General features: G+C 37.4%; 1 pseudogene; it reads right to left on the reverse strand.

Annotated features, from left to right (window-relative positions):
• Window positions 1-11,747, reverse strand: part of LOC121330687 — a 248,659-nt pseudogene that overhangs the window by 62,999 nt on the left and 173,913 nt on the right.

The raw sequence follows: 11,747 nt of genomic DNA on the forward strand, positions 1-11,747 counted from the left end.
GTGAAATGACCTAGAGCTCTATATAGTTAATGGAAGCGCAAAACAGGTCTGATTTTGTGAAATGATTTTGGTAGCTACAATCACATTAATGTCTACTACATGCATATCCACCAGAGTCATTTATCCGAATGGGACCATTATGAGATGGAAACCACGCCGAAACCTGTGGTATAAGAATATAAGAATATAAATATGAAGTAAAGCTCATGTCACCACTGATGAGAAAGACTTCTAGTAGAAGCACAAGGAATGAAGTTTCTTTTAGTATCGTTACACGTCCATCGACTGTTTCTATAGTTGCCAGCAGTCAAGGGGACAATTTGAAGCATGACTGGTATCTCTAAAAAAAAAAAAAAACTCCAAACTATATTACTATAGAGCAGTCATAGAGTTCTGCAAGGAAGCACAGAATTAACTATCCGAGGTGACCAGTGGATCAAAAAAAAAAAAAAAAAAAAAAGCCTGTGATCAGCCAAGTTGAAGGAGGTAACTCTAATGAAGCTAACGTGTAACCAGAAAACAGCCATGTGTGGCAGTTTCAATTATTCAATTCACTTGCTCCAGCTCTGAAGATGGCGTGTGCAGTTTGCTGAAATAAAACAGATTACTTACATTAGAAGCCTAATCCAGCTTGCACTTGTTGTTTCCAAGAGCTTGTATAACAGAATGCCCGGCCAGTAAACCTCAAGGGTTTAGCAAAGACACAGCAGTGTTTACACAAGCCAGTAATTATGGATACCGGCAGGACAGCAATTATTCTGAGCACATCACAAAATCGGAAGGCTATAGAAACAAAGTCAAGCAGACAGACGGTTCAGCAAATGTCTACATCATTAAACGATCAAAAATATCAGTTACTATCAATTTTCTGGACTTCCCATTTTCCATATCAAAGATACACGTTATTGTAAATGTGTGTTTGATTTTTTTTTATGGGATTTTCTTTGGACGGTATTCTTAAGCATTACTGACTATTGCTCTTTCCAGATATTTCAATCTGTGGTTCAAAATGTAAAAAGATTGACTGAAAATCTAAATCTAAGACCGAAATCTAAAAATACTGAAAACATTTGAAAATCACAACTGGTTACTGCAAGCAGAGACAACATGATGCTTCTGGGAGTTTTAGTTTCAGTCCTTGAACTAACCAGTCACCTCTTTCCAACACCTTCATGTGACTGGTAGAATACAGGGAAGCTGCAGAAATTTTAAAATATCCTGATAGAGTGATCGTGTTTTTAGTTGATTAATAAATACAGAGATCTGTATAAATCTACGAGATTCATATGACATATTATTTAGCAGAATTATTTTGTTAGAAACATCTGATTAGTTTAAATAGTGATAGAGAAATCCTGATTTGAGTAATGTTGCTGGTTTCAGACTATACTCCAGATCAAATGGGGGAGATGCTACCTGCATTGTATTTGAGGTAGCATAAAATATTGAAAACACTTCAAATCATTGGAAAAGCACCATTTGATCACTGGGAAGGTGTAAGTGCAAAGATGTTTTTGTAAAGGAAATGAAAATCAAAATTCAGAATGTTTTCGTTCCTGAGAAAACTATATTTAAAAAAATAAAAAGAAAAACTTTTAACTGCCCGTCCTCCACGCTTAGAAGACAATCCGTGCTTTCACAAGAGCTATGTTTCAATACTGACTGCGTCCCTTCACGATAGGAATTGCAGCATTACAATGTGTACAAACACGTGAGATCTACAAAGTGATGATAATAATTATTAGGCAAGACTTACTGGAAGTTAATACTTTTACACTGTATCACTGAAAAAAGGCAATACATTGATAGCAACCCCCTATTAAAAGACATGCAGATAGAAATATCACAACGACCAAGTTTAAAAATACATTTTTATCAATACAAACTATAGGCAGCGATGGGTTAAACTGAACTTTACAGTAACTTCTTCAGATGTGCGCTGTGGACTTGCCTTTCAGCCTTTCATTTTAAATATATTGTTGCTTTTTTCCCTTCTCTTGGCTAGTCTGCAATGATAGCTAAATATGTACACAGTGATATAACCGCTGCCAGAAACAAATGGTAAAATGGGAAGGAGCGAGCAATCTGGTGTTTTCAATTTAGACAGTATGCATTATTTACAGTGTCATTATTCCACTCAATTTGAGTCCAGGCTTCAGTCTTAATTTCACTATAATCAAAGTCAATGAATATTTAATCAGCATTGCTTCCAGAAATTGAGTAACTCCATTAACATAATGCCGCAAGAATGGCAGAGATTTCTTTCAAAGAGTGTGTGTGAGCGCCGATCTCTGTTTATATGTGCCTGTGTGTGTGTGCAGGTATTTCTTTTCCTTTGTAAGCAAAACATTACACTGTGTGAAACTGACTGGGTGCACACAAGTTTTTCTTTCTTTTTATGGAAAGTGGAATTTATACGAAGAATTAAATATATACAAAAATAAATACAAAATGTACCTCACACAATGTTTTTGTGTTATGGGAAGGAGTACAGGTGCCAAAATAATAATAAAAAAGCCCTTGATATTTTTTGTTTGTTTTTTAACTTAATATATGTTAAATAATGGGGTCTGTTCAATTGATGGTCCCTTCGTTAATATATAATCACGATAGCAAAATCTGCTCCAGTTTAGATCAGTTGAATAGACCCCAATGTTTCTGTGCAGATCCTTCTGTTAAATATGTTGCCAGTGCTGAGAATATCCAGTAGGGGGAGGGCATTCCCCTAGCCCTGTTGCTTTAGAATTATCTTCTTGTTTTAGTAAATGATCAGGCACCGGTAATCTGGTCCATGCTATACCCATGACAACTTGGATCATTTCCAGCATCGTTTTAGTGTAAAGCTTGTATATTGAGTGTTGCAAGTGAGTTCCAAAGGCTTTAGTGGGAGAGCACAGGAGGTTCTCCTCTAGATTTCCATCACCTGCTCACTGGGGATGGCACTTCAGATAGGCTCCGTCTTTAAGAAGTCTGGTCTCTTTTGCAAGACCACAAAACAGATCCTTTTCTGTGTGTCTGTGCCCAGCTGTGGCACTTGCACACCATCAACATCACGTCTTGGGGAGGCTGGTATTTCTGCTTTTTCAGCGACTGTCACTGCTAAGAGTGATTCAAATGTATGTTATAAAAATACCAAACTACAGTGTCTAAACGTTTTGCCCTTTGTTTTATTCCTACAACGTGATTAGTCACATTCAGATTAGTATCACATGAAAATGCATCTTAAAAGATGATATTAATAATAAAGGAATAAATAGTCATATTGATAGTGCAGCTCTGCCCCTGCTCCCTACGCTGCTATAGTTCTATTAAGTGTTCATTTAAATTGTTTCTACAATGAAATAATATTTTTCCACTCTTATAATACAGCAAAATATGAACAAAGAAGAAGGCAAGCTTGATATATGCAACACTCAAACTACAACAGAATCAAGTATCAATGCCATGCACCAGCATGACCCATATTCTGTAATTGATAGACACCACTGCAGATGTGCTATAATAATGTTAAGGGGGCCCCCCTGGCTCCCTGCCCACTCAATGTCTCCCCTTTCATTAGCTGATATTACGAGCCGCAGTCGCTTCTCAAAGGTCCTTCATCCCTGGGCAGCTAACCGACTGCAGAGTAGCAGATTTGTTTTCCCCCCTCCAGCTTATCTACCTTCAGAACTACATTAACCTTTACGCTCCAGACAGACCTCTTTCGCTGATTCAAACATTAGCTCCATCTTAATTGATAATGGCACAGCATGTGCATCAGATCACCACAGACAACCCCTCACATTCACCTTCTCACTCAAACACACAGTCAGGTTTACATTACATTCTATGGCCGGGGGGGGGGGGGGGGGGGGGGGGGGGGGGGGGGGGGGGGGGGGGGGGGGGGGGTGGGAGGGGGGGGGGGGGGGGGGGGGGGGGGGTGTGGGGGGGGGTGGGGGGGGGGGATTACATGCAATTTGAATGGATGCATCTACTCTGTAACACAATACAGTAGACCATAATATTTAAGAAAGATATAGTGTGACAACATGCCACAGGAAGTGTGACATTGACATTTAATATGTAAGGTCACTGTTGAAAATAAAGCACCCAGCCTACACTAATTATACTTAAATACATACAAAATGAAGCAATGAACTCCAAACTACAGCCTATCATTTATCAGTAACGCATAAACAATGGAAAATATAGGCAAGAACAAGGCAATTCTAGATTGAGGACATCAAAGTAACTTATGTTGTCATAATAATACCACCACTGACCCCAACTGTCTGAACTCTGCTTGTATCAGTAGTTAATATGGTGAGTTCACCTGGTGTGAAATGTTTTCTGTATCAGGATTTCCCCATTCTGTGAATCCTCTAACACTTTAATATGAATTATTAAGATCTACATTATCTTAACTGTCTGCAATTTACTTAAGAGAAATCTTTAGGAAATCCATACCCTCCTGAATATTTACAGGATTCAGACAAAACATTTAGAATGTTCTTTGTGTTGTTTCTGCAGTGCTTCATAGAAAAACACCTGACAACTTCTAAATGTGGATTTTATAGATTTGTTAAACCCAAAAGAATTCACGTATTTGGAAGTGCCAGCAACATTATTCTCAAATAGTCAAGGTTAACTTAAATAATAGGAAAGATTTTGTCGTGAGGTGTGAATAAACGTATGATTGGGCCAGGACACACGGTGGACTTTGGGTTAACCAATGAGATCAAAACACACTTTCTTATGGGAAGCGAGATTTTAATCACATATCAGATATGATGTTATCAAGGTGCATTTGGTTTCAAAGTCTCGTCCTGTTCTGAAGGACTTACTGCATTGGAAAGTCAAGATTTGTTAAATAAATTTCAACAAGCTTTTTTGGAAAATTGCTGTTAAATAAAAGTCATTAATTTAGACAGTGGTACTGGAAGCCAAATGCTACCAAATGCTAAGAAGCAGACTGAATCTACCTGCATTTAGAGTCATGGTTTGAATTAGAAATGCATGTCTTGAGTGGAGAAATGCTACAGCATTACACACACACAAACACACACATTTAGTGTCATATATTCCAGCTATTGAAATGGCATTTTTCTTTTTATGGATAGGCCTATACACCCCAACATTACAGGCACAGCATATATAATAAATGCCACAGATTTGGAGAAATACAGTAGGCACTCTAATAGAGAGTTCTTATACTTGAAGAATAAAAATATTTATGAAGGAGGATTTCCTTGACACTTGTGTATTTGTAGAGATTGATGTGAATCCAATTTCTTTGTAGCGGTTAACTATAGAACACCTTTTCCAAAAGTAAGAGATGGGGGCATGCTTGTATGAAAGGTTCAAGTAGAGGATAAGGTTGGAACATATTTAATAATTTGTTTATTTATTGTAATAAGAAATTGTCACAACCAAACCAATTGCCTCTTTCACCCAGGAATTTCAGAGCAGATGTCGGTGAGCTACCAGCTTCTGGAGGTCAGAGGTCAGTCCTGCAGCCGTCCTCTTGAGTTCATGAGGCCCCTGGCCAGTGGGGTCCAGTGTAGCACGATGAGGATAAACAATCGCCAACAGCTTTGCCTCCCAACCCATGGGAGCGCCAGAGCCAATCGACGCTCTCTCTGGAATTCCCATTGAAGATGATCGACTTAGCAGAGCCAAGGTGCAAACCCACACTCTTCTGTCTGATGACTCACCCTGCACACCACACAACCTCACATTAATCATATTTCATCTAAAGCTAAAAGGATCGACGCCGCTGCTATCGAGACGTTTTGTTCCCTTCTTCAATCTGCAACATGCAGCTCGCAGGGTCGCCACATTAGGTATCTTTTTTGTTTACAACTAAGCTGCAAAGTAAAAAATCTTAAATACAATTTCACAAAGCATAACTCGACATCCCTGTCCTTTGGCATGTGTACCTTAGTCTACAGTAACTTTTCCTTAGAATGCTCCCACAGGTCCGTTCAGAGAAAGAGAGAGAGAGAGAGAGAGAGAGAGAGAGAGAGAGAGAGAGAGATGACAAGAATATTAAATAGCTGCTATAATGTGCATGGGCTCAGGGTGGCACAGTGACATTGACCGTCAATGTCAGCCCTTCAGTGGAGTTTTAACCGCAAAGTGCTTCATTTGTGCGTTAATTAGCTTAAATGCTTAGCATGAAAAATTCATGATCGCTTCAGATTTTTAATTGAGGCCACACACTGCATTAATTGAAGCCGTTCAGAGTTCTATCGTTGCAATGTGTCAGAAAGAGCAAGGAACCCGACCCCACCTCTCCCTTCCAATCAGATCTCGTGTTAGCTGCAGCAGTTCTGACACCCTCCCCGCCGGGGACTTTGTCAGGGTCCATTGTCAAGGTACATCGAATACCTTTTCTTTGAGATTATATTATTCTCCCCCCCCCCCCCATGCTTTCTTTACTAGACAGTCTCCCCACATTATCTTACTGAATGGAATGAACTCAACAGCTCCCTTCACACATACAAATCAGTTTGTGAAACGAACACTTGTGGTATTAGTACCATACAGAGAAAGAAACAAATACTGTAGTCGTGTATTACAGTACCTGTGATTTGTAATAGAGCACTGGTTACATTTTGCAATAAAGCAGAATTCAAAAACTACTGAATTATTACTAATTTATTGTTATAAATATTATGACAGTAATTACAAAGCGCAATTGCTATTACTAATTGCCACCTGGCCTTTTTTTAAATTACGAAAAAAATTGCAGTGGTCATTAAACAATGGAACAGTGCAGGTATTAAATGTTTTCATGGTTGCCAAACACTGCTGACTTGTATTATAATACAGCTGAACTACAGTCGACATAGCAGCCAACATTCAGTGGTATCACTAGCTGACTGATAGAATCTTTCATAAAATGCATCCCAATGTCTCTGCTTCATAACTTACAGTGATATAAGAACATTTATAGCAGCTTCCTTTACAATGTCCATCATACAACAGAGGACTGGAATAATTCCATAATAATAAATATAAAAGTATAAAATTATGAGCTTATTGGGTTTTAACCAAACTTAATCTGAAATAGCACTTAATATACTGTAGATACTAATACGAAGAAAACTTTGTAAACAAAATATGCACATCCCTTAATTGTTTGGACCAGTGCAGTGTGTGCTGTAACAGTGTTTGTTAGTAGCGAGATAAATAAATCTCTTCTGAAGGGTTTACAGCTCTCCCAGACAGAAGGAGACTAGAAAATGGATCATTCATCAGTAGATCTTAAGACTAATCAGACAGTGTGCAGGGTCACATACATTTATTTTATTTTATTTTTTTGATGGCATGCCATTTCACTCATGCTTCATACTTGGCTATTCTCAGAAAAAGGTTTCGTTTTTTTCATATCCTGGCAGCAAAACTGACAGCAGATGCACTGAACTAAAGCAAGCACATCACGCCAGCTCACTCACAAACACACGTCTGTATAATGTGGGAACAGACTTGGCTTATGATTCCCTTGGATGAAGTGGGGCTCATGGTTAACTCAGACCTGCAGTAGTGTCTGCCGTACGCTGCTGTGCGAGTCCAGTTTCTGCAACCGGCACTAACTCATGACTTTGGGATTGAGGAGCTTCAATGTGTGTACTGTTTCCTAGCTGAAGCTCAGGAGAGCCCCTTTGACATCCTGAGCAGTAAAGAAGAAAGGGTCTCTTCAACCGATTTAAACAGCGCTGTATCAGAGTACCACCATTGCTTAAATACTGAATCAAGACCAAACCTATCATTTCACTTTACAGAAACACAATTACATAAAAAAAAGAGTGTTTCCCAAATAAAAATTGTGGTATTTGTACGGTACTCATAGATTGAAGAAAGAATGTAACTGCTGTGTTTTGTTTGTGATAAGGCGCTACTCACATTTTGCATACAACATACTACAAATTATAGATAGAACTACAGTTATTTAAAAAAAATAAGACAGGTATAACACAAATGTGACCTTATTAAAAAATGCCAGCATTAAAATATGGGACAATTTTACAAAATGGGACAGTACACACATACAATACAGGTATTTAATTTGTTTCATGGTTCCCAAAGATTACTGACTTACTTGTTCTACAATACAGCACAACTACAGCTTATGTAGCAGCTTACGTTTAATGGTATTGCTAGTTGACGGACATAATCTGATTAAAAAAAGCATCCCTAATGAATCTATTTACTTCACAGTTTGCACTGATGCTAGGACACACTCTGAGTAGCTTCCCTTAAAATGGTCATTTAACTTACAGACAAAATTACCCTTAAAATTTCCCAGAGTTCACTTCTTTTAACAACAATATATATATATATATAAAATATTTGAAACTTTTTTGATTTGAAAATTTGAAACCGCTCACTGCTAAAGATTCTTTACACACTGAAGTCAACAAGCAGTTTTATTTCAGCAAACTAAATCTTCCACAATATTCAGGAGACTTCACTGGGATTCGTTATAAAAGCAGTAGATGAAAGAGTCTTAATACAGTATGAATTTCAGCTGCAGGGGGGGAATGTAAAACGGGACATTTTATTTTATTGCTTCTGCAAAATAAAATGAAATTTCTAATAAAAAGCATTTCCAGTAATTACATGCATGTTTTGGTTGAGTTAAAGAGAAATCAGGTTGATGTGGATTTAACTGTTTCAAAGAGAAAGTTTATGAGTTTACAGATCCTCCAGATGATTTAAAGATTTAAATAGCAAAGTACATTTGACTCTTTGAATACATTTTTAAAAATGATATATTACACAATTTCTTTACTTGTTATGTAAACAGTATCCAATGTATATTCTGTAATTTATAAAAGCTGCATCTCCGTTTCACTCGCGATGGGCTAGAAAGACGATCTGGCAGACTATATATTGGTGGACTGGGGCTTATGGACCTAAATACACAGTGATTTTGTTAATGTTCTGTCTGAGAATGCAATTTATAATAACCAAAATGCAAATGAAGACTGGAATCTTAAACCTGCAGTGATATTCCATATATATTATTTAAACTGATTTACAAATATACTCCACACAGACTGCCACTGTGATTTACGGATTAAAAATAAACAAATGGCTTCTGCACAGACCTTGGTTTACACACGGGATGATTGATAGCCAGGATCGAGCTAGAAGTTCATTATCAAAAGAAATCACTTGCATGTCACTCTTAAATGTATGCAGTTATTTACAGCATATGCTTTAATTAGGTTTCACAAGTTATTTACTGAGGGTACAACAGTACTGGATGCATGATGCAGATGCTATTGAAAAATTGCTAAATCAGTGGAACCATAATGTAGGATATAAGCAAATGCTACACAGCAAAATACTTTTTTTAAATGATCGTCCCATGAACTGTGCAGTCTTTATTTAGTACTGACTGTTAGTTGAAAATAAAAAAGCACTTGATAGTTGATTACATTTTTCCATGGCTTTTTCATTTTCACATTAAAATGTAGACCAAAAAATAATACACCAAAACTACATAACTAGTCTGTAATTCCTCCAGTTTATGCTCAGAGAAATCAGAAAGAGAAGTGCTGGGTGTACAGTGTTCTTCACATTTACAGAGCTTCAGTGCTTTCTTGCCATATTGTCATTTAAATAATACATCTAAACAAGAGTAGTTCTGAAACAGAGGTGCACTGGGTGCTGGGCCACTATTAATTTCACATGTTGTTGATGCTAGGTTTACTGTACATCAAGAGTATATGGCAATATCACTGCGCTGATGTACTGTTGGAAGAAAAAAGCCTAGATTTGCCAAGGATGTATGTAAATGTGCAACATGCAAAAACTACCACACACCAGCCAGCCTTCTTAAACTCAGTAAGCAGTAACACAGAGATGTTTAAAGATGCTGTTAACAGAATTATATAATATATATATATATATATATATATATATATATATATATATATATATATATTCAAAATAGTAACACCCCCCCCACCCCCCCATACCCCCCACCCCCCCCACGTATTTTTTTTGTAACTAATTTCGTTTACATTTTAACTTATGTCTCGTGGGTTGTGAGGTGTTGGTAGGAGGACGTTCCGTGTCGTTTGAAGTAGATGACACACCCCCCCCCCCCCCCCCCCCCCCCCCAATTCAGATATCTCTAATATGATTGCTCATTTAATATTTCAATGCTGAGCTGACAAAGCCATCTACTTTCTCCCGCAGTGACAAAACACAACAATATGCTGAAGCCATTTCTATTTGAAATTGCAGTTTTACGGTTGGTGGTTTTGCTGAGCTGGTGGGCTGATATTAACTTTTGTCTCCCCCCCCCCAATAAATCAGAAAGCTCTATATGTTTCTCTCTGGCTGACATATACAGTAGATCCACCTCAAATTTAATTCCAACCCTCATTTGAATCATATAGAACTACACTGATCATGTTTAACCTGTTTATATCTAAATCAAAGACTCAAGAGGTAGACTATCAGTTTATCCACTCTGTCCAGTATTTTACTGAGACAACCAACCAATCTGCCTTACCAGTGTCCACATACACTAATCTTAGCAAGCAATGTTCAGCAATTGAAGTTACAGAGAGAGAACACAAACATCTTGAAGACAAACTCAACATATACTATAGACCGAGGTAGTATAATATTATTACTTACCAGTCAGGAGCAAGCTGCAAAATATCACTGGCTTTCAGAGTCAGTTATCATGTGATCTTTTACCTTGCAATCCCAAAAACACAAAAGTTGAGATCCCAAAATAACGTATCTTGTGTTGTTGATGTAAGTTTGAAATATCGAGATCCTGAGCTAGTTTATCTTGTGATTTCACCATACAAATTGTATTTATTCTAAAACAGTCAACACAAGGAACTTGTAGTGTTAAAATGTTTTAAAAAATCAGTTTTGCTTACACCCACATTGGACCAGTTACTTGAGAATAGTCTGTACTTGTTTTAATACACAAAGAATGTGCACTATGTTTTATTTAAATAGGCAGGGAGGAGAGAAAGTGGGACAGAAGCAATACATACCATTATAAGACTTTGGTGTGCAGTGTTTAAAAAATAATCCAAATGCCTCTTAATAAAAACAATATATTTTCATTTGCTTCAAAAAAGGAAGCTTTAAAATATGAAGTCAGAAGAAAGCGATGCCACACAAATAAAACAAGCAACCCACCTATGGTTTTTATTTTTTTATATTTTAGAATAAAAGACTGAATTTATTCTGTAGATCTGTACATTAAACAGAGTACCAGGATCACAGGCTGTAGTAAGATACACCAAAAAATGATGCAAAGCGGCAAAATTAGTCACACATCTGCAGGTGCAACAAACATTTGTCAGAAGAGTTTTCACATGAATCCAATCGGCTGTCACGTCAGTTAACAGCGGAAAAAGATTAAGTGGCTCAGATCAACGTTCAATTCTGAAGAGCCGGCTTCAAGAGTAGCTTGCTCTTTGGGTACCTAAGCCCAGGTACACAACGATTCCATAGCTTTATCTTCAGCAGGAGGGGAGAATTCACAAATCTCATAATTGTTTTTGACTCATTTCTTTATTATAAACTGCCAACGCTGGGAAACACTTTGGATATATTTTCCACACCCAAATAAGCAACCTGAAAGACAATATGATTTTATATGATGACACTGTTTTATGAATATATTTGCGTTTTTACTTTTCTCAGTTTTATACAGAATATTAAAAGAAGTAAAGCACAGTAATTGAGTACATGGATTACTTAGCCAGAGTAGATTTTGC

This window comes from Polyodon spathula, chromosome 18, assembly GCF_017654505.1.
Source record: "Polyodon spathula isolate WHYD16114869_AA chromosome 18, ASM1765450v1, whole genome shotgun sequence".
Taxonomy (NCBI): domain Eukaryota; kingdom Metazoa; phylum Chordata; class Actinopteri; order Acipenseriformes; family Polyodontidae; genus Polyodon; species Polyodon spathula.